The sequence below is a fragment of the Mustelus asterias genome, chromosome 1 (genome assembly GCF_964213995.1).
Source record: "Mustelus asterias chromosome 1, sMusAst1.hap1.1, whole genome shotgun sequence".
Lineage (NCBI taxonomy): Eukaryota > Metazoa > Chordata > Chondrichthyes > Carcharhiniformes > Triakidae > Mustelus > Mustelus asterias.
The window spans coordinates 10,312,983-10,340,324 of NC_135801.1; the positions used below are offsets into that span (position 1 = coordinate 10,312,983).

At 46.9% G+C, this 27,342-nt stretch overlaps 1 protein-coding gene and 1 pseudogene across 4 annotated transcripts in view; both read right to left on the reverse strand.

The window, feature by feature from the left end:
- The window catches only part of ccser1 (coiled-coil serine-rich protein 1), a 1,298,783-nt gene that overhangs the window by 1,202,813 nt on the left and 68,628 nt on the right, over positions 1-27,342 (reverse strand). The gene's annotated exons all lie outside the window — the stretch shown is intronic.
- Positions 23,894-24,226, reverse strand: LOC144497971 (large ribosomal subunit protein eL43 pseudogene; annotated as a pseudogene).

A 27,342-nucleotide genomic window follows, 5' to 3' on the forward strand; every position in this document is an offset into this window, starting at 1 on the left:
TGTAACCCTCCAGAACGGAGACCATCTCTTTCGGCGTCGCAGTACCCACGAGGTCCGACCACGTGCGATCTCAGGACAGCGCCATCGTGGCAGACAGAGGAGGAGGAAGACCACCAGGAGTCGCTGCGCTTGGCGCCCTCGCCTACGTGCGATTCATGGGGGCGGCCATCATGGTCCACGACGACTAGGAGCGACCAGCAGGGGTCCTCAGCATCCACATCGGCAGCATGCAGCAGCGACCAGCAGGGGTCCTCAGCATCCACATCGGCAGCATGCAGTGACGCCCGGGGGCCAACGGTGGCGTCGATCTCTCTGGATCAGACCAGGCATTACAGACTGGAACATTCTATGATGGAGGTAAAGGTTAGTGGCAGAACTGTGAATTGTCTGTTTGACAGTGGAAGCACCGAAAGTTTCATACACCCTGAAACTGCTAAAAGGTGTGGACTCCAGGTTCTCCCTGCCAAACAGACAATTTCCATGGCATCACGGTCCCGGTCTGTACTGATCCAAGGACGATGTATGATAACTCTGGAGGTACAGGGCACAGTTTACGAGCAATACAGGCTCCTTGTGCTACCTCACCTTTGCGCGTCAATTCTCCTCGGACTAAACTTTATGGTCCACATGAAGAGTGTGATCCTACAGTACGGTGGGCCACTCCCTTCACTGGCAGTAGGGAATCAGCCGCAGCCTCCAAATTGCCCAAAGCGCCCCGCGTGCAATTTATCCACCCTGAAGATCACGACACCATCCCTTTTTAAAAATCTGGTACCTGGCTGCAAGCCCATCGCTACTAAAAGTAGGCGTTACAGCGCTGAGGACCGGATCTTTATTAGATCTGAGGTTCAGCGGCTCCTCAAGGAAGGGATCATACAGGCCAGTGCTAGTCCGTGGAGAGCGCAGGTCGTGGTCGTCAAAAGCGGGAACAAACCTCGGATGGTCATCGACTATAGTCAGACCATTAATAGATACACGCAGCTGGATGCGTATCCTCTCCCGCGCATTTCTGATATGGTCAATCAGATTGCGCAGTACCGAGTGTTTTCTACCATAGACCTTAAGTCCGCCTACCATCAACTCCCCATCCGCCCAGAGGACCGACAATATACGGCCTTTGAGGCGGATGGTCGTCTATACCAATTCCTCAGGGTTCCATTTGGTGTCACCAATGGGGTCTCGGTCTTCCAGCGTGCTATGGACCGAATGGTGGACCAGAACGGGTTGCGGGCTACCTTCCCGTACCTGGATAACGTCACCATCTGCGGCCATGACCAGCAGGACCACGACACGAATCTCCAACACTTTCTGCGCACTGCATCTCGCCTGAATCTGACCTATAACAGGGAGAAGTGCGTATTCCGTACGCGTAGGTTAGCCATCCTCGGATACGTGGTGGAAAACGGGGTCATTGGCCCTGATCCAGACCGTATGCGCCCACTCACTGAACTTCCCTTGCCCGCTAGCACGAAAGCACTGAGGAGATGCCTCGGGTTTTTTTCATATTATGCACAGTGGGTCCCCAACTATGCGGACAAAGCTCGTCCGCTCATTAAGTCCATGACCTTCCCACTTACGCCGGAGGCCCAATTGGCCTTCAAGGTTTTGAAGAGCGACATCTCGAAAGCCACGATGCACGCGGTGGATGAATCCATCCCTTTCCAGGTGGAGAGTGATGCATCTGACTTCGCCCTAGCCGCCACACTAAACCAGGCAGGCAGGCCCGTCGCGTTCTTTTCCCGCACCCTTCAAGGCCCAGAAATTCGGCACTCAGCGGTGGAAAAGGAGGCTCAGGCCATTGTGGAGGCAGTCAGACACTGGCGCCATTACCTGGCAGGTAAGCGGTTCACCCTGATCACGGATCAACGATCCGTGGCGTTTATGTTCAGTAACACGCAGAGGGGCAAGATCAAGAACGATAAGATCTTGCGGTGGAGAATTGAGCTCTCCACCTATAATTACGATATTATGTATCGTCCAGGGAAGCTCAATGAGCCCTCGGATGCCCTCTCGCGCGGAACATGCGCCATCATGCAGGAGGACCGCTTGAAGGCTCTCCACAATGATCTGTGTCATCCTGGAGTCACCAGACTCTACCACTTCATCAAAGCCCGCAACCTGCCCTACTCGGTGGAGGATGTCAGGTCAGTGACTAGAAGCTGTCGGATTTGCGCAGAATGCAAACCACACTTTTATCGACCAGACCGGGCACAATTGGTCAAGGCCACTCGCCCCTTTGAGAGGCTGAGTGTGGATTTTAAGGGCCCCCTTCCCTCAACGGACCGGAATGTCTATTTTCTCAATATAATAGACGAGTATTCCCGGTTTCCGTTTGTTTTCCCCTGTGCGGACACGTCAACTGCCACCGTCATTAAGGTTTTCAGTGAACTTTTTACCCTGTTCGGGTACCCCTGCTACATTCATAGCGACAGGGGCTCGTCGTTCATGAGCAACGACTTGAGGCAATTCCTGCTCTCATTCGGGATTGCCTCTAGTAGAACCACGAGCTACAACCCTAGGGGTAACGGACAGGTGGAAAGGGAGAATGCTACAGTCTGGAAGGCTGTCCTACTGGCACTGAAATCCAGGGGCCTTCCAGTCTCCCGTTGGCAGGAGGTCCTTCCAAATGCGCTCCATTCTATCCGCTCCCTCCTGTGTACGGCAACCAATGCTACTCCCCACGAGAGGATGTTCTCATTCCCTCGGAAGTCGTCCTCGGGGACCTCATTGCCAGCCTGGTTGACGTACCCAGGACCCGTCCTTCTGCGGCGCCATGTGAGGGCTCGCAAGTCCGAACCCTTGGTCGAACCGGTCCAACTCCTCCACGCCAACCCTCAGTATGCCTATGTGGCATATCCTGATGGGCGAGAGGACACTGTCTCCATTAGAGACCTGGCACCCGCAGGGGACGTAGCAACTCCTGTCGCTCCTATTCCCCCAGTCACGAATCCACTACTCCTCATTACTTCCCCAGACGTGGCGCGGTCAGCACCGGGACCAGTGCATAACACTTTTACTCCCATGTACAGCTTGCCTGAGACTCGGAGATCGGCGCCACCATCATCATCACCACCACCACTACCACCAAACGTTCCAGGATCCCCTGCACCATCACCTCACCAGGGCTGGCCGGCCCGGGAGTCCTTGAGGGGACAGCCAGACGTTGCTTTGGAAAGAGCGCCACCACAAGCACCTGCTCCGGTTTCGCAACCGGTGTTGAAGAGATCGGCACCTGCTCCGGTTTCGCAACCAGTGTTGAGGAGATCGCAGCGTCGGTGCGGTCCTCCAGACCGTCTGGACTTGTGAATCCTGTGATTTTTCTGTTATTGTCTATTTATATGACCTGTTTTTCGTCCACCCCGCCACCTTTTGTTCTTAAAGGAGGGGTGAATGTGGTGAACCATCGTTGGTTCACCACTGGGGTTTGTTACTATGTTACTGTTGGGCTAGGGTGTTGTTACTGTGGGGTTGTACTATGTTGTTGGGTTAGGGTGTTTACCTGTTATAAGAGTTATCATGGCACATTCCAGTGGGGTCCCGCCTCCGGTGGCGAGGTATAAGACCCCCTGCTCCGGCAGGACCCCTTCAGTCTGAACTGGTGTATTTGTGTTAGTAGTTCCCTTGTTACTTTATTAAAGCCTTCAATACCGAAGTCTTGGTTCCTTGTGCTTATTGACGCGCATCAATTCTCTGAATTACGCTGCCGGATATTCATGAAGTCATAATTGTCTCTCAAATGCCAATCACCCGACAGCAGTCGCATTTCTAACTCTGGTCCAATGTAACCTTCCCAGCATTCCATCCTCACCCCCTTGCTGTTGGACTCTGACCCAAACAATCCTCACACCATGTCATCTTTCCATTCTAACTGAACAAAGATTCCGTTAACTGATTAAATGATTCTTGAACAGCAATCGTGCAGCCCCAGTTTTTTCCCCCCATTGGAATATCTATTTCCAACTAAGTGGCAAGTACTGCTGGCTCACAGCGCTAGGGACCTGGGTTCTATTCCGGCCTTGGGTGACTGTCTGTGTGGAGTTTGCATGTCCTCCCTGTGTCTGCGTGGGTTTCCTCCGGGTGCTCTGGTTTCCTCCCACTGTCCAAAGATGTATGGGTTAGGTGGATTGGCCATGCTAAATTGTCCTTTCGTGTCAGGGGGACTAGCAGGGTAAACACATGAACAAGAACATAAGAACTAAGAGCAGCAGTAGGCCATCTGGCCCCTCGAGCCTGCTCCGCCATTCAATGAGATCATGGTTGATCTTTTTGTGGATTCAGCTTTACTTACCCACCTGCTCACCATAACCCTTAATTCCTTTACCGTTCAAAAATGTATCTACCCTTGCCTCAAAAACATTCAACGAGGTAGCCTCAACTACTTCACTGGGCAGGGAATTCCACACACCCTGATGCGCGTTATCAAACACGAGGCTAGATGCTCGGGAAATAAAGGCTTTTATTTACTGTAATGAAGCAGCTAATAATTATATACACGATCCCAGACTGAGGGGTCCCAGCCAGAGCAGGGACTTTTATACCTCTCCCAGGAGGCGGAGCCCGACTGGGATGTACCACAACACTACAGTACAAAGGTGTAACAACCCCACCCTAACCCCAACAGCAACAAATAGCACAACCCAACAGTAACATATGTACATCCTTGTAGTACTGGCCAGACCCTGGCTCAGTACTATCCAGTGGGAACGAACAATGGTTCACCACATTCACCCCTCCTTTGAGAACAAAGGCCGGCGGGGTACAAAAAAAACAGAATAAAGTGTCATCAGTCTATAAGTTCAGACGGTCAGGGGGACCGCACCGTCGTTGTGACCTCCTCAATACCGGCGGTGACACCGGAGTAGGCACTTGCGGTGGCGTTCTCCCCAAGGCAGCGTCCAGCTGTTCTTCCACGGACTCACAGGCCGGTTGACCCTGAGGTGACGGTAGGCCATGGGGTCCTGACACGCCCTGCAGTGGCGACCATCCTCTGGACTCAGGCAAGCTGGATGTTCATCATAGATTTGTCAAGTCTATGAGGCTTGGCCTGGTCCAGGATGATCGACGCCACCGTTGGTTCATGAGCGCCACTGCAGGCAGCTGAAATCGACGAGGAGGACCCCTGCTGGTCGTTCGCGGTCGGTGCCAACCAACATGGCCACTCCCATAAGTCGCACGTGGGTGATGGCGCCAAACTCAGCAACCCCTGGTGGTCACACACCTCTGACTCCGTCGACCGTAAAGGCGTCGTCCTGGCCTCGCACGTGGGCGAACCCCTCGATGATTTCGACGACCAAGAGCCGAGCTCTGAAGAATCGCAGGCCGCACTGCCGTTCCTAGATTTAGATCGGCACACTTTCGAATAGTGCCCTTTCTTACCGCAGGCGGAGCACAACACAGCTTTAGCGGGACACCGTTGCCGAGTATGCTTCGCTCCCCCACAGAAGTAACACCGCGGGCCGCCCGGAGCTGCTGCCGTCGTCTGGCCCGAGTGTGAGCACGCCATTACGCAGCATTTCGAACCCGAGGGACGAGGAGGGATTGGCGACTGCTCCTGCCACGTTGTCTCCACGTGGTCTTCCGGATACAATACTAAGCTTTTGGAGGCCGTCTCCAGCATCTCTGCTAGCTCGATTGCCTGGGTAAGGTCAATGTTACCTTTCTCCAATAGTTTAAGTCGAATGTACGACGATCCGACTCCCGCCACAAACGCATCTCGGGCGAGGTCGTTCATGCTCTGCTCAGCCGACACAGCTTTGCAGTTACAGCCCCTGGCTAGCTGTAGGAGCTCGTTCGCATATTCCTCCATCGTTTTGCCAGACTGCCGTCGTCGAGTGGCTAAGAGATAACAAGCGTGTATTTCATTGGGCGGTTTGATATAACGCTTCTTCAGAAGCTCGAGGGCCTTTGTATAATCGGTGGCCGCACGGATCGCGAAGTAGACAGTGTCGCTTACCCTCGCATGGAGGACCCGGAGTCTGTCATCATCTGTGGTGACTGCTGCGGAGGCTGCCAGGTAGTCTTCGAAGCACTTCAGCCAGTTGTCGAAGGTGTTAGAGGCGCCCACCACACGTGGAGCTAGTGTAAGGCGTTCCGGCTTCAGGATCTGCTCCATACTCTCTTTTTTTTTTCTTCGACGAGAGTTTAACAACAGTAAATAAAATTGATGCGCGTTATCAAACACGAGGCTAGATGCTCGGGAAATAAAGGCTTTTATTTACTGTAATGAAGCAGCTAATAATTATATACACGATCCCAGACTGAGGGGTCCCAGCCAGAGCAGGGACTTTTATACCTCTCCCAGGAGGCGGAGCCCGACTGGGATGTACCACAACACTACAGTACAAAGGTGTAACAACCCCACCCTAACCCCAACAGCAACAAGTAGCACAACCCAACAGTAACATATGTACATCCTTGTAGTACTGGCCAGACCCTGGCTCAGTACTATCCAGTGGGAACCAACGATGGTTCACCACACACCCTCTGGGTGAAGAAGTTCCTGAAGGATGTACGGGGATAGGGCCTGGGTGGGATTGTTGTTCGTGCAGGCTCGATGGGCCAAATGGCCTCCTTCTACATTGTTGAGATTCTATGAATAAACAAGTGTTCAAAGGAACTTAATAAAACACTTTTTTTTAAAAAATAAGAGACCTTACAATTTTTTTCCCCAGTGTTACGAGAAACAGCGCCAAACAGATTAATCTTTAATTCCCGGAGACTTGGTAAGCCCCACGCCGCAATGAACAGAGACAACAGCAATGATAATAGATAGGTGTCATTCAATTCAGATCCATGGGCCAGTTTTCTTCAACCCAGAATTAAGATTTCAAAGCGTACGTACGTGCTATTCCTTTTGACAGATACAGCTGACAGAACCAGTGCACAGAAAAATGGATACAGTCACAATCCAGTGAATTTGAACCAGTTTGTGATTTCAGATGAACACTCTGTGCGCCAAACAAAATCTGCCGACTTTTAGCAACACAGCTGATGCCCTATTTTCACCCCGTCAATCAGAGATGGGCTAATTTTATTACATTAATCCAGTTGCAGAACTTAATGCTTTCTCTATGTAAATTTCGGGGATAATCTCATCAACTATTGTTCAAATGCCAGCCATCACTTCCTGGCTTTGGGAGTTTGCATATTCAGTGAGGGTGTTTGTGTCACAATATAATTTGATAATGTTTGTTGCTGTTTCACAAAGTAGACTAATTAACTTGCCTTGTAAATAAGCCTTAATTTACTTTAGCAAGTGAATTACTTGATGCAATTTTATTTCAGAGTTTTTAACCAATCTGTTTACAGCATGCTTGCAGGTGTTCTAGAATGGGGCAACAGTTCCTCTCATAGAAAATAGGAGCAGGAGGAGGCCATCATTTGGCCCTTCGAGCCTGCTCCACTATTCATCACGATCATGGCTGATCGTCCAACTCAATAGCCTAATCCTGCTTTCTCCTTTGATCCCATTCACTCCAAGTGCTATATCTAGCCACCTCTTGAATACATTCAATGTTTTGACATCAACTACTTCCTGTGGTAATGAATTCCACAGGCTCACCACTCTTTGGGTGAAGAAACGTCTCCTCATCTCCGTCCTAAATGGTCTACCCCGAATCCTCAGACTGTGACCCCGATTCTGGACTCCCCCCACCATCAGGAACATCCTCCCTGCATCTACCCTGTCTCGTCCTTTTCGAATTTTATAAGTCTCTATGAGATCCCCCCTCATTCATCTGAACTCCAGCAAAAACAGTCCTAACCTAATCAATCTCTCCTCATACATCTGTCCCACCATCTCTGGAATCAGCCTAGTAAACCTTCATTGCACTCCCTCGAGAGTAACAATATTCTTCCTCAGAAAAGGAGACCAAAACTGCACACAATACTCTAGGTGTGGCCTCACCAAGGCTCTGTATAATTGCAACAACACACCCCTGCTCCTGTACTCGAAATCTCTCACAATGAAGGCCAACATGCCATTTGCCTTCTTTACCGCCTGCTGCACCTGCATGCTTACCTTCAGCGACTGGTGCACAAGGACACCCAGGTCCCACTGCACACTCCCCTCTCCCAATTTACAGCCATTCTGGTAGTAATCTGCCGCCTTGTTTTGGCTTCCAAAGTGAACAATCTCTCCAATGAAATGCATAGATTTCACAAGACAAAAATACAGGCCATTCAGCCTTTGGTCACCAAATTGGCAAATAGTCCTCATCACATTTGCCTAGCCTGTTCCCCTCTCCCTTCTCCACTTAACCAAGTTAAGATGACCTCCAAGATATTGTAAAGAATCATAGAATCCGTACAGTGCAGGAGACCATTTGGCCCATCAAGCTTGTACCAACAACAATCCCAACCAGGCTGCATTCCCATAACCCCACGTATTTGCGCTGCTAAACCCTCTGACAATAAAGGGGCAATTTAGCATGGCCAACCTAACTTGCACATCTGTGGACTGTGGAAGGAAACCGGAGCACCCGGAGAAAACCCATGCAGACATGGGAAGAACGTGCAAACTCCACACAGACAGTACCCAAGGCCAGAATTGAACCCAGGTCCCTGGCGCCGTGAGGCATCAGTGCTAACCACTGTGCCACCATGCTGCCATATAAAAGATATTATATTGAATCAAATAGTTAAATTTTTTTTTAAACTGCAAGAATACACACAGGGCATCTATCTGCTTGATTTCGAACATTAATAATCCTCGTGAAATTCATGGTCATGAAGGACCACATTGAGTGCCATCTTTAATTCTTCCTCATGCTGCCTCCAATTGGTGTTTTTTTTTAAATTCATTCACTCTTGGGATGTGGACATTGGAGATGGGGTGTAAATGTTGGCCTCGCCACCAATGTCTCTCGGAAAGGTGGTAGTGAACTGTCTACTTAAACTGTTGCAATTGCTGTTGTCTGTTATCCCTTTTCTTTCCTCCCCCTTGACTAGTTAACCATTCAGCAGGCTATGTGGTATAGATACACCCATGGTGCTTTTAGGGAGGGTGTTCCAGAATTTTGGCAGTGAAGTAATGGCTGGTATATTTCCAAGTCAGGATGGTGCATGTGTGCTTGGACAGAGTGTTGTAGCTGGTGGTGTTTCCATACATCTGCTAGTCTTGTACTTCTAGATTTTGGATTTGGAATGTCCCGGCACAGCAGCCTTGACGAATTGCTGCAGTGCATCTTGTAGATGGTACACATTCCTGCCATTGTGTGTTGGTGGTGGAGGGAGTGAATGTGTAAGGTGGTGGTGGGCTGCTTTGGCCTCAATGATGTTGAACTTCTTGAGTGTTGTTGGAACTGCACGCAATTGAGGCAATAGGAGAGCATTCAATCACACTCTTGACTTGTGCCTTGTAGATGGTGGATGGGCTTTGGGGAGTTAAATGCTGAGTTATCCACCGTAGGATTCCCAACTTCTGACCTGCTTTAAAGCCAAGGTATTTACATGGCTGGTCCCGTTCAGTTTCTGGTAACCCCAGGATTGCTGTTGTCTGTTATCCCTTTTCTTTCCTCCCCCTTGACTAGTTAACCATTCAGCAGCATACCCTTTGACTAGTCAACCATTCAGCAGTGTACCCTTGACTAGTTAACCATTCAGCAGTGTACCCTTGACTAGTTAACCATTCAGCAGTGTATCCTTGACTAGTTAACCATTCAGCAGCGTACCCTTTGACTAGTTAACCATTCAGCAGTGTACCCTTGACTAGTTAACCATTCAGCAGCGTACCCTTTGACTAGTTAACCATTCAGCAGTGTACCCTTGACCAGTTAACCATTCAGCAGTGTACCCTTGACTAGTTAACCATTCAGCAGCAAACGCTTTGACTAGTTAACCATTCAGCAGCATACCCTTTGATTAGTTAACCATTCCGCAGCGTACCCTTTGACCAGTTAACCATTCAGCAGTGTATCCTTGACTAGTTAACCATTCAGCAGCGTACCCTTTGACTAGTTAACCATTCAGCAGCGTACCAGCTGGTCAGGTTCGCTTCTGTTTCCAGATTCAACTGAATGATGAGGAGGTTCTAATTTGATCTGGAAGTTGCTATTGGGAAATCCCACACTGCTAGTCAGCAGCAATAAACAGATGCTCTGTTCAAAAGAGAAGTTGTTTCTCATCTCTGACCAATTTTATCCATTCCCCTGATGGATCTCGCTGGTTCTATAGAGGTGAAGCAAAAAATAAACTTGTCCTTTAATTTTTTTTAAAAACCTGACAAAAAGGACAGCACAGTGGTTAGCACAACTGCCTCACAGCGCCAGGAACCCGGGTTCAATTCTGGCCTTGGGGGACTGTCTGTGTGGGGTCTGCACGTTCTCCCTGTTCTCTTTCCCTGAATGTCTTGCAAACCTCAATGAAGTGACCAATTAGTGTTCTAAATTCCAGAGAAAAAAAGCCTAATTAGTGCAAGCCCTCCTTGTAATTTAACCCTTGGGAGCCCAAGAATCATTCCAATAAATCAAACCACTGGCCACTTAAGAGCATCAACCGGCGTAAGGAGGGGGCTGGCTGGTTGACATCTATCCTGCGAACGGTAAAATGCAAGTGAAGGCAGGATGGCTAGAGACATGGCAGCTCCCATCAACGCGTTCACTTTTGAAACCTTCCCCTCATACTGTCTCAGCCCACACAGGGTTCATGATGGGGGTGGGGTGTGGGGGTGGGGGATACAATTTTGGCCAGTGATTCTAGACCACATCAAAACATGATGTGAAGAAACCCTTCAGTGAAGGAGAGAACTTTGAGAACCATCGATCTAAAGATAGTCATTCCTCCCAAACACACGACACAAAATATTATATTTTACATCAAAAACTTTTTTTTGCTTAACTTTTCCCCATGTAAATTCTTTGTCAAACCAAACAGGGAAAAAAAAAAACAGGACAGCCGAGAATGGAGCAGAAATGAAAACAAACTTGCCTTTTTAACAGAAACTTTGTTCACGAGCACAGAATTACAATTCCCCAGTCGTGTCCTGGATCCCAGTTGGGTCTTAGTGGCAAGGAATTACAATGCTGGCATTCCCCAGTCAGGTCTTAAGAACATATCTTAAGAACAATTTAACAATTGTTTAATTTTCCATTCCATCACAAAAGCAGTAATTTAGCAGTAATCAGAAAGTTCACAAGGTGGATTGTCAAATGCCAGTGGCGAGACTGAAGTTTGCCAAGCAGATGCCACAGGCGAGTGTTGTGCTGGCATCTTCCCACCTCTGGGCCATTCTCAAACAACCGGGTCAGAGATGAAACAGCTACCCACCAGCAAGCAGTGGATAGCCAACTGAAGCAATTAAGGTCTTTATTAATGGCCCCTTCTTGCCGATCAACTGGGTTTTTCTGTCATCAGTGCAGCACGGTGGCACAGTGGTTAGTACTGCTGCCTCACAGCGCCAGTGACCCGGGTTCAATTCCAGTCTCGGGTGACTGTGTGGATTTTTTTACATTCTCCCAGTGTCTGCGTGAGTTTCCTCCGGGTGCTCCGGTTTCCTCCCACAGTCCAAAAGGTGTGCATGTTAGGTTGATTGGCTATGCTAAGAAAATTATTGACCCCACTGTCAGGGGATTAGCAGGGTAAATATGTGGGGTTACAGGAATAGGGCCTGGATGGGATTATGGTTGGTGCAGACTCGATGGGCCGAATGGCCTCCTTCTGCACTGTAGGGATTTTATGATTCTATAACAGTGGACTCCCTGCAATAGATGAAATATGGCCAATGAAAGGAGGGAAACTCCAGGTCATCGGGAGGCACGAGTGCTCTCGAATATCATCCCCTTGCATCTTCCTAAGCCACTCTGCACCTGCCTCCCTCACCAGTACCAGTGCAGAAAGATGACCACAGTTGGAGGCACAGACCCTGTGGAGGTGCTTCCCTTTCACACTGCCGGCCTGGCAGCTGTGGCCATTTTTTAAATTTTCAAAACCTTTACAAAGGCTGAGAAGGCACCACCAGCTTGAGGAGCTCTCCCTTACTTGCTGTCGCTCTATCAGTCTTATTGGTCCTCCAGTGTCAGGAGTCAACCCACCATCCTTAAATTGGACAGCTAGTCTGGCCTTTTGGCTATTAATAGGCCATTCCTTTGAAACTGTGTCTGGGTGACCATGTCTGACACAATGTCAAGTCATGATCCACATTTGGTCCTAGCGCCAGGGTCCCAAGCAAAAATCCAGCCCATTGTTCTCTTATGCACCATGACCACGTTTTCAAGCAATCAATTTGCTCATCAGCAGAATTTTCTCCTGGAAGCTGAACAGTGAATGGATGGCACGGTGGCACAGTGGTTAGCACTGCTGCCTCATAGCGCCAGGGACCCAGGTTAGATTCCCACCTTGGGTGACTGTGTGTGGAGTCTGCACGTTCTCCCCGTGTCTGCGTGGGTTTCCTTCGGGTGCTCCGGCTTCCTCCCACAATCCAAAGATGTGTGGGTCAGTTTGATTGGCCGTGGTAAATTGACCCCTGGTGGGCATAGTAAGAAGTCTCACAACACTAGGTTAAAGTCCAACAGGTTTATTTGGAACCCACTCACCTGATGAAGGAGCAGCGCTCCGAAAGTTTGTGATTCCAAATAAACCTGTTGGACTTTAACCTGGTGTTGTGAGACTTCTTACTGTGCCCACCCCAGTCCAACGCCGACATCTCTATATCATGACCCTTAGTGGGGTTGCAGAGATGGGGCCTGGTTGGGAGCGTTATCTGTGCAGGCTCAATGGGCTGAATGGCCTCCTTCTGCAGTGCAGGGATCCTATGGTTCTATCTACTGAAGTCTAATAAAGTGTCAACTTGTTAGCATGTCCCTCTTCATACCACATTAAATGGAAAATCTGTTCTGAAAGCTGAAATCACCATATATTACTTGGGACAGGTACAAGACATCCGAGATATCTACCAAGACATCTGAGTCTGAAAGTGGATGAAAACCCTTACTCAAATTGATTGATAAACACAGCCAATGACCTCCTCAGTTCAAGCACAGAACTGCTAAGTTGCTCCAATAGTTTATAGTTAAGAGTATTACAGGAATAATGCGTGTGCGTGAAAGAGCCAGTGTGTACGAGGGGCGTTAAAAAGAAAATCGGTCGAAGTAGAAGCTGTGGTCTAGGAATTGCTATCAGCACATTAATCAAGGATTAGCTGAGAGTTATGGTTCAGTGAAGGGTTACAAAGAACACTGCTCAATAGCCGATATTCCTCATCTCAGTAGGTGTACTAAAAGGTGAACTTTACAGTCCACACACCAACCTATCCAAACAGGGGGCACATTCATTCATGCTGGGGAGTACTTGCTTGGTACACGATGGGATATTTAAACCTCTCAAATTGCAAAGGGAGAAAAGACAGTACAGAAATCCAACTGGAGCAAAAGATCCGATCTGGAATGAGATCATGGAAGTATTATTTTTGTAGGAGTGAAGATCTGAAGGAACTCTCTGTGGGATAAATGGATAAGCCTTTTCCTCCAATCTCCATTACAGACAAGCACGTGGTAAATTATAGAAAACGTCAATGTTAACCTCTGTGCTGTCAGGACATTGAGGCATACAAGGATGAATTGAAGAAATCTGTTAATTTAAACCAATATTTTCCCTCCATAAATTCTCAAAACTCCTGACTGCCATTACATCTTCCGTGCCGAATTGAGAGTGCTGCACTGCCAGAAGTGCCATCGTTCGGATGAGACAGTAAACCTCTCTCAAGCAAATGTCATGGGGTGTTTTACAAAGAGTAGAGGGGTTATCCCCCGTGTCCTGGCCAACAGTGACTACATTGCAAAGGTGGCTACACTTGAAAAAGCATTTTGGGGACATTGAGGTTTTGAGAAGCTTAAAGTTAACAGAACTTTGTTTCCTTATAACTCTTCCATCCTTCCCCTGCCGCCTGAGCAGCATTCAGTTTCAGTCTTCGCACAATGGAAGCAGTTCAAGGAATACTCGTAGGGCAGGATTTTCTGGCCGCGCTCGCCCCGAAATCAGAAAATCCCACCAGAGGTCCGCCCCTCGCCCGCTAAGATTCCTACGGTGGGCAGAATGGGAAAATTCACCCCATGATGTACGGTCACCTCACAGATGACAAGTGCTTCCTGCAACAAAAACAGATATCCCATACTTTTTTTGGTCTCAATGCAACTCCCCCTCCCTCTCCCAACATACCGGGCTATCTGTCTCTTGTTCATAAGTTTGCTACAGTTTTGTTGCAGTCGCTCTTGCTGCAGTATAATATCCAACACATTTTCCCTCTCTTTTAGTTCCCAAGAAGAGTCAAACGGACTTAGAACAAAGAAAATTACAACACAGGAACAGGCTCTTCGGCCCTACAAGCCTGCACCGACCTTGCTGCCCGTCTGAACCAAAACCCTCTACCCTTCCAGGGACCATATCCCTCCATTCCCATCCTATTCATGTATTTGTCCAAACACCCCTCAAAAGTCACTACCATATCTGCTTCCACTACCTCCCCCGGCAGCGAGTTCCAGGCACCCACCACCCTCTGTGTAAAAAACTCGCCTCGTTCATCTCCTTTAAACCTTGCCCCTCGCACCTTAAACCTATGCCCCCCCCCTCCTTGTAATTGACTCTTCCACCCTGGAAGAAAGCTTCTGACTATCCACCCTAGCCATGCCCCTCATAATCTTGTAGACTTCAACTTGAAACATTTCCTCTCGCCAAGGATGCCGCCAGAGCTGCTGAACTTATCCAGCATTCTCTGTTTTTGTTTCAGATTCCAGCATTCCCCCTCCCTCACCACGGTATTTTGCTGATCAAAAAGTGTTCACTGCAACTTGGTGCTCACAGACAAGTCTGAAAGTGGTTTCATGAAAAAGATGCAGACAAGTTCTAATATCCAGAAAGTGTGCAGCATATCCCATCTGCTTTCAAGGTCTTGGTCTATATCTGCTTCATAAACACAATTAGTAGTCGTCAATAGGTAGGGGCATAAATCAGTAAAGCACTGTTAAAAAGAAAAATCAAAATGAGGCCATACTGGAGAGCATACACAAGTAGAACATTGACTTTTTTATTCATTCATGGGACATGTGCATCGCTGCCTGGTCAGCATTTATTGCCCGCCCCTAGTTCCCCAAGGGCAGTTGAGAATCAACCACATTGCTGTGGCTCTGGAGTCATGTATAGGCCAGAGCAGGTAAGGATGGCAGATTTCCTTCCCTAAAAGATATTACTGAACCAGATGGGTTTTTCTGACAATTGACAATGGTTTCATGGTCATCAGTAGATTCTTAATTCCAGATATTTTTTATTGAATTCAAATTCCACCATCTGCCGTGCAGGATTTGAACACGAGTCCCCAGAACATTAGCTGAGTGGCGGCACGGTAGCACAGTGGTTAGCACTGCTGCTTCACAGCTCCAGGGTCCCAGGTTCGATTCCTGGCTCGGGTCACTGTCTGTGTGGAGTTTGCACATTCTCCTCGTGTCTGCGTGGGTTTCCTCCGGGTGCTCCGGTTTCCTCCCACAGTCCAAAGATGTGCGGGTTAGGTTGATTGGCCAGGTTAAAAATTGCCCCTTAGTGTCCTGGGATGCGTAGGTTAGAGGGATTAGCGGGTAAATGTGTGGGGGTAGGGCCTGGGTGGGATTGTGGTCGGTGCAGACTCGATGGGCCGAATGGCCTCCTTCTGCACTGTAGGGTTTCTATGTTTCTATGTAATAATCTGACAATACCACTTGGCTATTGCTTCCCCTCACTGGTTAAGTAATGAAAGTGGCACCCACAAGATTGGTCCAATAATGTCATGCAGAACGACAGAGTATTATTCACTGCAAGTACATAGAACCATAGAATGCCTACAGTGCAGAAAGTGGCCATTCAGCTCACTAACTCAGCAAAAGAGCATGAAAGCCAGGCCCTCCCCTCCGCCCTATTCCCCTAACCACACAAAATTTACCATGGCTAATCCATCTAACTAACACATCTTGGGCCACTAAGAGTCAATTCAGCACGGCCAATTCACCTCACCTGCACATCTTTGGAGTGTGGGAGGAAACCAGAGCTCTCAGAGGAAACCCACGCAGATTCTGGGAGAACATGCAAATTCCACATACCAGAGGCCGGAACTGAACCCGGGTTCCTGGCGCTATGAGGCAGCAGTGCTAACCCACTGTGCCACCGATCTCAAAAGGTTCTCAATTCACACAGCATCTTAACACTTTCTTCACTTTCCTCTGTAGGGGACAACAGACTGCTGCACATCAGCCATGATTAAGTCGAATGGTGTCATGTAGGCCTGAGGGGTTGAATGGCCTAGTCCTGTTCCAACGTTGCTGCGATGCATGCCTTAGCGAACATGCCACCTTCACACTGAGATTGCCAGACCTGTACAGTATACAGGAATGCCTCATTGTCCCAATATATCCAGCAGCTAATATTTCCAAGGGTACAGTGAGGGAGAGGTCGTTTGAGCTTCCTCCATCCACAGACCAGGTACCATTGACTCTGTCTATACTTTCTGCTGACTTGGAAAAGCAGCCAGCATAATTAAGGGCCCCACGCATCCCAGACATTGTCTCTTCCATCTTCTTCTGTTGGGGGAAAAAGATACAAAAGTCTGAGGACATGTACCAACCGACTCAATGACAGCTTCTTCCTGCTCCCATCAGACCTTTTGAAGGGACTGACCTTGCATTAAGTTGATCTTTCTCCGCACCCTAGCTATGGCTATAACACTACATTCTGTACTCTCTCCTTTCCTTCTCTGTGATCGGTACGCTTTGTCTGTATACTGCGCAAGAAACAATACTTTTTTCACTGAATGCCAATACATGCGACAATAATCAAAATCAAAATCAAAACTATTTGCAACATCGGGGGCTACACTTCACATATAGAGCACTCTGATGGAGATGAATATTCACATATGTGCGTCCAACATGATAAACTGTGAACAATTTCAATATCCCCAAAGGTAATCTGGTGAAACACCAATTTAACAGTGGAGGCTGAATTATTTAATTGTAGTACGCTCTGATCCACAGAGACTGTTCCCAGCACCTCAGCAGCAGAGCATGTGTCATGTTGATATAGTATTTGATCACCTAGGAGTGGCTTATCCTCCTGTCTTTATTACTTTCAAACCAGTTATTATCAGATTTTTCTTCCAGCTTGATTGACACAACATTACTTTCTTCTGCCGAGACGCTGTTCACACACCTGCTACTCCACAGGGGAAAATATGCTAATCACCAGTCTTGTTTCCAGCTTATTAATTTCGTACTCCGATATCTCTTACTCGGTGATCACCTATCCCACTTTGCTTTGTGATTTGCCCATCCCATTTCTCAAACAGATGTCTCAATTTTTCCAACAGGCTGTCCAGTTGCTTTTATCTGACAGCAAAGGTGACATTTCAAAATGTTACCCTTTTTTAAAAAAATATTTTTGTTCTCCCCCCCAACATCCTCGATGGTAGGGTTTACAGCAAGGTGCTAAAGCTAGACTGTTTGGAACTGCACATCAGTTTCCGAGAAAAGAGACGTACTGTTGAAGCTTTTCACCTTGTATTCATCAGGACAGGTGCAAGAATACCAAATTTCAAAGGGAACAACGATTTTAACTGCAGGAGAAAAGGGGGGCTGATTGGTTGGCAAGTCGGCTCCGATTGGTTGATACATTGCTATGGTGAACACACAAGGTTGCTGCAGTCATCCATGCTCTTTATTCAAAAAAAGGACATATTCCTTTTGCCTTCAGAGGATAGGACCCAGCATATAAATATATGTAGCTTCTAACAAGCAAAATTGAGCTACACTACAAATCCAAGTGATAATCTTAAATTGGTTGTTAGTCTAATTCTTAGCACACTTGGGATTGGTCAGCAAGTGCTGCCGATACTGTGCCTTTAAGAAATGTATTTTAGTCATCTTCATTTGCAGGATGTTTCTAGCAGGCCCTGGAAGTTTTCGGCACTGTTTTGTCTGCATTTGGTGTCTCTAGTTATTACTAAAGCAATATAATGGACATCGTGCTGGTTTTAAAAGAGCCCGGTACAAAAGAAAAGCCAGGCAGCGTACCTTAATGTCTATCATCTGGTGGCTCCGACATGCATCATTATGAAGTGCTTCGAAAGATTAGTCCTAACAACTTGCTATGGCTCCTGCGCTGTCCAAGACCGCAAGAAACTACAAAGGGTCGTGAAAGAAACCCAGTCCATCATGTAAACCAGCCTCTCACCCATTGACTCTGTCTACATTTCCCGCTGCCTCAGAAAAGCAGCCAGCATAATCAAGGACTCCACGCACCCTGGACATTCTTTCTTCCGCTTCTTCCATCTGGATAAAGATACAAAAGCCTGACGTCACGTACCAAGCGACTTAAGGACTGCTTCTTCCCTGCTAGACGTTTGAATGGACTTACCTCATATTAAGGTTATCTTTCTCTACACCCTAGCTATGACTGTAACATGACAGTTTTCACCCTCTCCTTTCCTTCTCTATGTATGGTATGCTTTGTCTGTATAGCGCACAAGAAACAATAGTTTTACTATACATTAATACATGTGACAATAATAAATCAAATCAAATATAATCTAATGCAATGTTCTGGGGTTTTATAGTCCTTTGGGAAATATTGAGTGGAGGTTGATTTGAGATTGATCGACAGTTCCAATAGATATTAGCCTTGACCAGAAACTATATTTAATACCTTCATAGGATCACCAACAGAATCTGTAAACCCTATCCACCATCTACAAGGCACAAGTCAAGAGTGTGATGGAATACATCCCGCTTGCCTGGATGTGTGTAGCTCCAACAACACTCAAGAAACTCGACACCATCACGGACAAACCAGCTTCATTGGTGCCACATTCACAAACATTCACTCCCTCCACCACCAACACTCAGTAGCAGCAATGTACACCATCTACAAGATGCATCGCAGCAATTCACCAAAGATCCTTAAACAGCACCTTCCAAACCCACAACCACTTCCATCCAGAAGAACAAGGGCAGCAGATACATGGGAACACCACCACCACCTGCAAGTTCCCCTCCAACACACTCGGCATCCTGACTTGGAAATGTACGGCCATTCCTTCGCAGTCGCTGGGTCAGAACTCCTGGAATTCCCTCCCTAAATGCATTGTAGGTCAACCCACTGCACGTGGACTGCAATGATTCAAGAAGACAGCTCACCACCACCCTCTCAAGGGCAATTAAAGATGGGCAATAAATCCTGGCCCAGCCAGCGACGCCTATTTCCCACAAATAGATTAAAAAAACAGGAATTGAACTAATCATCCAGTGCACAGCAAGATTGCAATGTCCATGTGTCGGATCCAACCAGTGAAACAACTAGTCATCAATTTGCCTCAATCCAGTCAGTAAATACACCTTCGATAATCCAAAAGGTGAATTACTTTCCAGCAGGATTGCTAAAGTCAGCTATTTATATAGTTAAAGGAAACTGATCATTTGGAGAAGAACAGTGGACAATAAAGAATCATGTTCAAAGATAGTAATCTCATCAAGAGGCTAAGACGGCATTAGAAACCATAACAACAGATGGCAAGCAATTTAAAGCATTTTATCTGAGTCCTAAGATTAAATTGCAGCTTTGGAATCATTGCTTATGATCTATTGCTACTGAGAACATCTATTTATCTTAAGTGGACATTTTATTCGGTTTAACTCTGTTGTCATGGCAGCAGCGTCAACAGTGTTCGTAATATTGTCAATAATCTCATTGATGCTGTGACGTGACAACATTTGTACTGCAGGGTTAATGAAAACGGCATCATTAATACAAACTTAGTGAGATGCATGATAAACTTCAACTGGGTTCAAGTTGCCAGCGAGAAGAATAAAGGGTGGCAGGTCGTGTAACACAGAACTCGAGGTCAAATGGTAGAAGACCAAGGAGTCAATATAGTAATTTACACCCTTTTGAGCTTAGTATATGTATCCTTCAAGCATTTCAGGTGCCAATTCCTCCCTTTAGCTTTGCCTGTTTCCTTGCATTTAACTCCAAGACCTCTTCAGGCTTGTTTGACCAGTTTGTTTCAATGTCATCTCCCAACATGTGCACAAATTCCCCCATTTGGGCAGCAGTGGTCAGCGCTGTTGCCTCACAGCGTCAGGGATCAGAGTTCGATTCCCAGGCTTGGGTCAATGTCTGTGTGGAGTCTGCACGTTCTCCCCGTGTCTGCGTGGGTTTCCCCCAGGTGCTCCAGTTTCCACCCAAAGTCCAAAGATGTACAGGTTAAGTGGATTGGCCATGCTAAAATTCTCCTTCAGTGTACCTTTGATATCAACCTCAGAGCAGGAATTCTCCCCTCCACCTTCACTCCATTTCCATTCATCTTTCTTTTCATCACATTCATCCATTTTATCATCCTTCTTTCTCATTTCCATTTTTCCACTTTCCCATTCGAGCTCTCCTTCTTGCCTCCCCCCCCCCCCCCCCGCCCCCTTTCAGGGTAACTGGCATAATCCCCTGGCAGTCCCTTAACCATCTGTACCCCTGTTTTGCCATTCACACATTCTGATCACTAAATGGGCACTTTTCTCAGCCGTCTGTATCCTCATTTACATTCCCTTTGTCCCATCGCAATTACAAGGGAGGAAGTGTTAGGTGTTTTAGGAAGCATTAAGGTAGACAAATCCCCAGGGCCAGCTGGCATCTGTCCTAGATTGCTGAGAGAGACAAGGGATGAAATTGCTGGGCCTCTAACAGAAATCTTTGTTTCTTCATTAGACACTGGTGAGGTCCCAGAAGGAAGGGCCGTGGATGTTGTCTATATGGACTTTAGTAAAGCGTTTGACAAAGTCCCTCATGGTAGGCTAGTGAAAAAGGTTGGATCCCATGGGATAAAGGGGGAGGTGGCTAGATGGGTGGAGAACTGGCTTGGTCATAGAAGACAGAGGGTGGTAGTGGAAGGGTCTTTTTCCGGCTGGAGGCCTGTGACTAGTGGTGTACCGCAGGGCTCTGTATTGGGACCTCTGCTGTTTGTGATTTATATAAATGATCTGGAAGAAGGAGTAACTGGGGTGATCAGTAAGTTTGCGGACGACACAAAACTGGCAGGACTTGCAGATAGTGAGGAACATTGTCAGAGGCTACAGAAGGATATAGATAGGCTGGAAATTTGGGCAAGGAAATGGCAGATGGAGTTCAATCCTGATAAATGCGAAGTGATGCATTTTGGTGGGAATAATGTAGGGAGGAGCTACATGATAAATGGAAGAACCATAAAGGGTGTAGAGACGCAGAGGGACCTGGGTGTGCAAGTCCACAGATTTTTGAAGGTGACGTCACAGGTGGAGAAGGTGGTGAAGAAGGCATATGGCATGCTTGCCTTTATAGGACGGGGCATAGAGTATAAGAGTTGGGGTCTGATGTTGCAGATGTATAGAACGTTGGTTCGGCCGCATTTGGAATACTGCGTCCAGTTCTGGTCGCCACACTACCAGAAGGACGTGGAGGCTTTGGAGAGAGTACAGAGGAAGTTTACCAGGATGTTGCCTGGTATGGAGGGGCTTGGTTATGAGGAGAGATTGGGGAAACTGGGGTTGTTCTCCTTGGAAAGACGGAGGATGAGGGGAGACTTAATAGAGGTGTATAAAATTATGAAAGGCATAGATAGGGTGAACGGTGGGAAGCTTTTCCCCGGGTCGGTGGTGACGTTCACGAGGGGTCATAGGTTCAAGGTGAAGGGGGGGGAGGTTTAACACAGATATCAGAAGGACATATTTCACACAGAGGGTCGTGGGGGCCTGGAATGTGTTGCCGGGCAAGGTGGTGGAGGCGGACACACTGGGAACGTTTAAGACTTATCTAGACAGCTATATGAACGGAGTGGGAAAAGAGTGGTCTAGTCTGGACCAGGGAGCAGCGCGGGCTAATTGTTCCTTGTTTCTCGTTTCAAGGCTTCATTCTATGATCATCTTGCTGGTGCCAGTACAGAGCGAGACTGCGGATAGTTGGGAACCTGTCTCGGGGGCAGGGAATTCATATGGTGTTCGTGGAAGTGGAAATGAATAGGGTTGGGAAGCATTTTCCGATCAGGGCCATTGTGATCTCCTGGACTCGTTTCGATCGCCTCAGGGGGTCGGAGAGGAATTTCCCAGATTTTTTTTCCCCATATTGGCCCTGGGGTTTTTCACTCTGGGTTTTCGCCTCTCCCTGGAGATCACATGGTCTGGAATGGGGGGGTGGGGGTGAGTTAATAGGTTGTAATGAACAAAGCATCGTAGCTGTGAGGGACAGCTCGGTGGATAGGATATTGGTATGTAGATAGGCTGGAAAATTGGGCGGGGATCCTGGATTCAGGATTCAATCCTGGACCGGGGAGCGGCGCGGGCTTGGAGGGCCGAAGGGCCTGTTCCTGTGCTGTATTGTTCTTTGTTCTTTGTTGTTCTTGATTGGAGGATAGCAAATGTGGTCCCATTATTTAAGAAGGGTAGCAAGGATAACCTGGGTAATTATACGCCAGTGAGCTTGACATCCATGGTAGGGAAATTGTTGGAGAAGATTCTTAGAGATAGGATCTATGCACATTTAGAACTGAATAGTCTCAGTAGCGATAGACAACATGGTTTTGTACGAGGGAGATCATGTCTCACAAATTTGGTTGAGTTCTTGAGGAGGTGACAAAAATGATGACGAGGGATGTCATCTACATGGATTTTAGTAAAGCATTTGACAAGGTCCCTCATGGCAGGCTGGTGCAAAAGGTTAAATCTCACGGGATCAAAGGTGAACTAGCTAGATGGGTACAAAACTGGCTTGGCCACAGAAGACAGAGGGTAGCAGTGGAGGGGTCTTTTTCTGATTGGAGGTCTGTGACTAGTGGTGTTCCGCAGGGCTCTGTACTGGGACCTCTGCTGTTTGTGATGTATATGATTTGGAAGAAGATGTAGTGGGTCTGATTAGTAAGTTTGCTGACGACACAAAGATTGCTGGAGTTGCGGATAGTGATGAACATTGTCAGAGAATACAGCAGGATATAGATAGGCTGGAAAATTGGGCGGAGAAATGGCAGATGGAATTTAATCCAGATAAATGCGAAGTGATGCATTTTGGTAGATCTAATGCAGGGGGGAGCTATACAATAAGTGGCAGAACCATCAGGTGTACAGACACACAGAGGGATCTGGGTGTGCAAGTCCACAGATCCTTAAAGGTGGCAGCACAGGTGGAAAAAGTGGTGAAGAAGACATATGGCACGCTTGCCTTTATTGAACGGAGCATAGAGTATAAAAGTTGGCATATGATGTTGCATTTATATAGAACGTTGGTTAGGCCATCTGGAATACTGCATCCAGTTCTGGTCGCCACACCACCAGAAGGACATGGAGGCTTTGGAGAGAGTGCAGAAAAGGTTTACCAGGATGTTGCCTGGTATGGAGGGTATTAGCTACGAGGAGAGATTGAGTAAACTAGGGTTGTTCTCCCTGGAAAGACGGAGGTTGAGGGGCGACCTAATAGAAGTTTATAAAATTATGAAGCGCATAGATAGGGTGAACAGTTAGAAGCTTTTTCCCAGGTTAGAAATGGCAAACACAAGGGATCACAAGTTCAAGGTAAGGGGGGGAGGGGGGCGCAAGGTTCAATACAGATATGTGGGGGACGTATTTTACACAGAGGGTGGTGGGGGCCTGGAATGCACTACCAAGCAAGGTGGTTAAGGCAGACACATTAGGATCATTTAAGACTTATCTAGATAGCCACATGAAGAGACTGGGAATAGAGGGATACAAACGGATGGTCTAGTTAGGAGCATATCATCGGTGCAGGCTTGGAGGGCTGAAGGGCCTATTCCTGTGCTGTATTGTTCTTTGTTCATTCCAGCTCCCCCCACCCCCACCACAGTATAAATCTTTTTTTTTGTTTTTGCCTTTAACATTTTATTAACAAGTTTGTTGACAGATAAATCTTTGGTGGGGGGAGGGGGGGGTGGTCAGACTCCACAGCCAGTGCTCACTCATCCTTCAGCTCCCATAGTCGGCGAATTGCAGACTTCACTGTAACAGTTGAGGTGGTGTTGTAGGCACAAGCTCCTCCAGCTACAGTTTTCATGCAAGATCCACAATCCCAAATGCTGACTGCCCTGCGTTTCATCTTTGTCTTCCCGCAGAAGGAGCAGGTGTATTTGGCTTGGTGACTCATCTCGATCTTTTTCACCATTTTGCGGAGGGAGGCTCCATAGCGAGTGCCGTATTTCCCCACGATCCCCACCTTCTTGGTGCGCTTGGCCATCTTCCCTGATGGAGCAGAGAGGTTTGCTGCTTCTCTTTGCTTTTAGCTCTGACGAAGGGTCATCTGGACTCGAAACGTTGGCTCTATTCTCTCCCCACAGACGCTGTCAGATCTGCTGAGATTTTGCAGCATTTTGACTCGGTTGTTAAGGTTTAGAGAGGATTCAAAGGGGGATGTTGACAAAGACAAGGGCGTAACTGATTTCTAACCATGAAAAGTAAAAATGTGACAAGATTGCTGGGATCGGAGATGAGCAAGGTATAAGTACTGAAAATTATTAGATACCATTCTCAAAAGACATGTGGAATTCTGACCAAAAGAACCAGCAATCTAATGATGAGGCTCAGAATTGTTTTAAATGTATTTTTGGGACATGGGCGTCACTGGCTGGCCAGCATTTATTGCCCTTCCCCAGTTGCCCAAGGGCCATTGCTGTGGCTCTGGAGTCACATGTAGGCCAGACCAGGTAAGGATGGCAGATTTCCTTCCCTAAAGGACATTTGTGAACCAGATGGGTTTTTCTGACAATCAACAATGGTTCCATGGTCATCAGTAGATTCTTAGTTCCAGACATTTTTTATTGAATTCAAATTCCACCGTCTGCCGTGGCGAGATTAGAATCTGGGACCCCAGAACATCAGCTGAGTTTCTGGATAAATAGTCTAGCGAGAATAGCACTCGGCCAGAGAGAGAGAGAGTTAATTCTGCCTGCAATCCTTCACCATCCACCCAGCATTTCTCATAGAACATCTTTTTCAAAAGACTGTCTGGTTATGTAGGTGTCCATTGACCAGAGAATTGCAATCTTGTATGGGAGGGCTGGAAGAAAAGCAAAACTATGAAAGGAAAAAAAAAGGGATGGGACCTTTTACAATATTTATTTTAAGGATAATTTACAAAGTAAGTAACATTTCACTCAACAAATGCACTGAAATACTATCCAGATATTCCCTTCCGATTTACCACTAAGCTAAATTTTTTTTTGTAAAAGATTTCTGAAGTTGAATTTTGTTGCTGTAAAGTTGCAGCAAATTCACAGCAGAAAATCATTCAGCGCAATTGATCTATGCTCTACACAAGTCTCCTCCCACCATATTTCTTCTAACCCCATCAGATGTCTTCAGGTAACTTCAGCTAAATGACCAGCAAGACGCCTGGGGATTACGGGCTATTTTGTTCACTTGAGTTAAAATTTTAAAAAATGTTTTCAGACTGTGGGCTCCTGCTGATTGGCCGAAATCACCTGGTCTGGGAGACGGTCTGTCTGAACATGTTTTTCTTTTTAAAACTGTGCATCTTAGGAGCAAACTGTGAAGGAAGGATTGTTCCTTGCTCTCCTTGTATTGCCTGCAGTCCTGAGTGGGTGTCCACCTTCAACCAGAAAATTCTCAATGTGGAGATGCCCGGCGTTGGACTGGGGAGGGCACAGTAAGAAGTCTCACACCAGGTTAAAGTCCAACAGGTTTATTTGGAATCACAGGCTTTCGGAGCACTGCTCCTTCATCAGGTGAGTCACTTGAGTCAGCACTTCACTCACCTGATGAAGGAGCAGTGCTCCAAATAAACCTGTTGGACTTTAACCTGGTGTTGTGAAACTTCTTCCAGAGAATTCATATAACTCATCTGCATTTCGAAAGCCTGCGGCAAACTAGAGTCAACAATGCTTCACCAAAAATCCTTTGGAAAGGACTTCCAACCAACTGTGGTGACCTGTAGATCCTTTGTCACAACAAAAACACCAAAAAAATCGACAGCATCAAGACCTTTTTGAACTTCATCCTTTTTCTTAAAGTGCTGTGTGTGTGTATCAAGATTCTAAAAAAGTGGTAAACTATTATATTTCCAGACTATAAATTGTATGTTAACCTCTTATTGCAATTTTTTTTTAAAAAAAGAAGTTTTGTTTTTGAAAGAAATCAATTGTTCTGAGCTTATTGAAAGTAGACTGGAAATAGTCTCTTTTATTCTGGGTCTAGCCGTGGTTAAGGTAAACAATTGGCCATTTCAGTGAGTGAATTAAACAACTACACTGATGGTGCAACCTGTGGATTTGTGGGGCTCATGAAATTGCACATTCCACCCATCCCAGTCCGAACACGATTTCCATACATTCGCAATGGTTCGGTGTGTTTAGGAAGACTAGTGAGAACTAAGGGATCATTCAGCAATAATAATGCAATTTGTAAGCATGGCCAGTTCATTGGCATCATGCATACTCCAAGAGTAGTCTAGCCTCAAGACAACTTTGGGATATTTGACTGAAATTTTAAAAAGTTGATTTTGGCACACTTTAGCAGTGGTTGTAGCTTTCAGTATGGATGGGAACTTTCAGCTCCATTTTATTGACGAGAGGCTTAATGATAGTGACTCTTAAATAGAATCCCTTACAGTGCAGAAGGAGGCCATTTGGCCCATCAAGTCTGCACTGACTCCGACAGAGCATTCCACCCAGAGTCTATTCCCTTAACCCCACATAATAACCCCACTAATCCCCCTAACCTACACCATCTTGGGACACTAACGGGCAATTTAGCATGGCCAATCCACCCAACCTGCACATCTTTGGACTGTGGGAGGAAACTGGAGCACCTGGAGGAAACCCACGCCAATATGGGGAGATTGTGTGCGGAGTTCACACACAGTCACCCAAGGCCCGCATTAAACCCGGGTCCCTGATGCTGTGAAACAGCAGTGCCAACCATTGCGCCAGCTTGCGGTCGATAATAATTTGCAATGGATTTCGGAAAGTTCTGCCTTCTGAGCAGGCCAGTATTTAGTCCTCAACCAATATCACTAAAACTGATTAGTCATTAACTCGCTGCTGTTTGAGGGACCTTGCTATGTAACAATCAGCTTTCATTGCTCCCTACATTTTACAACACTAACCTCACTTCAAAATTACTTCATTAGGTGTGAAGCATGTTTGGACATTCACGACAGACACACAATTCTTTCTTTGCTCTTAAGCTCGGTGTTCAAGCCTATGATTAACCCTGTTCATTAACAATAAAAAAGGTAGAGGAAACATTCGCCTGCAACTTGAAAAATCCAACCAATTTTGATAGACAACATTGCTGAATGCTGCTGTTCAGCTGTCCAGATTGAACAATAGGAAAAACAGGAGATCACTTG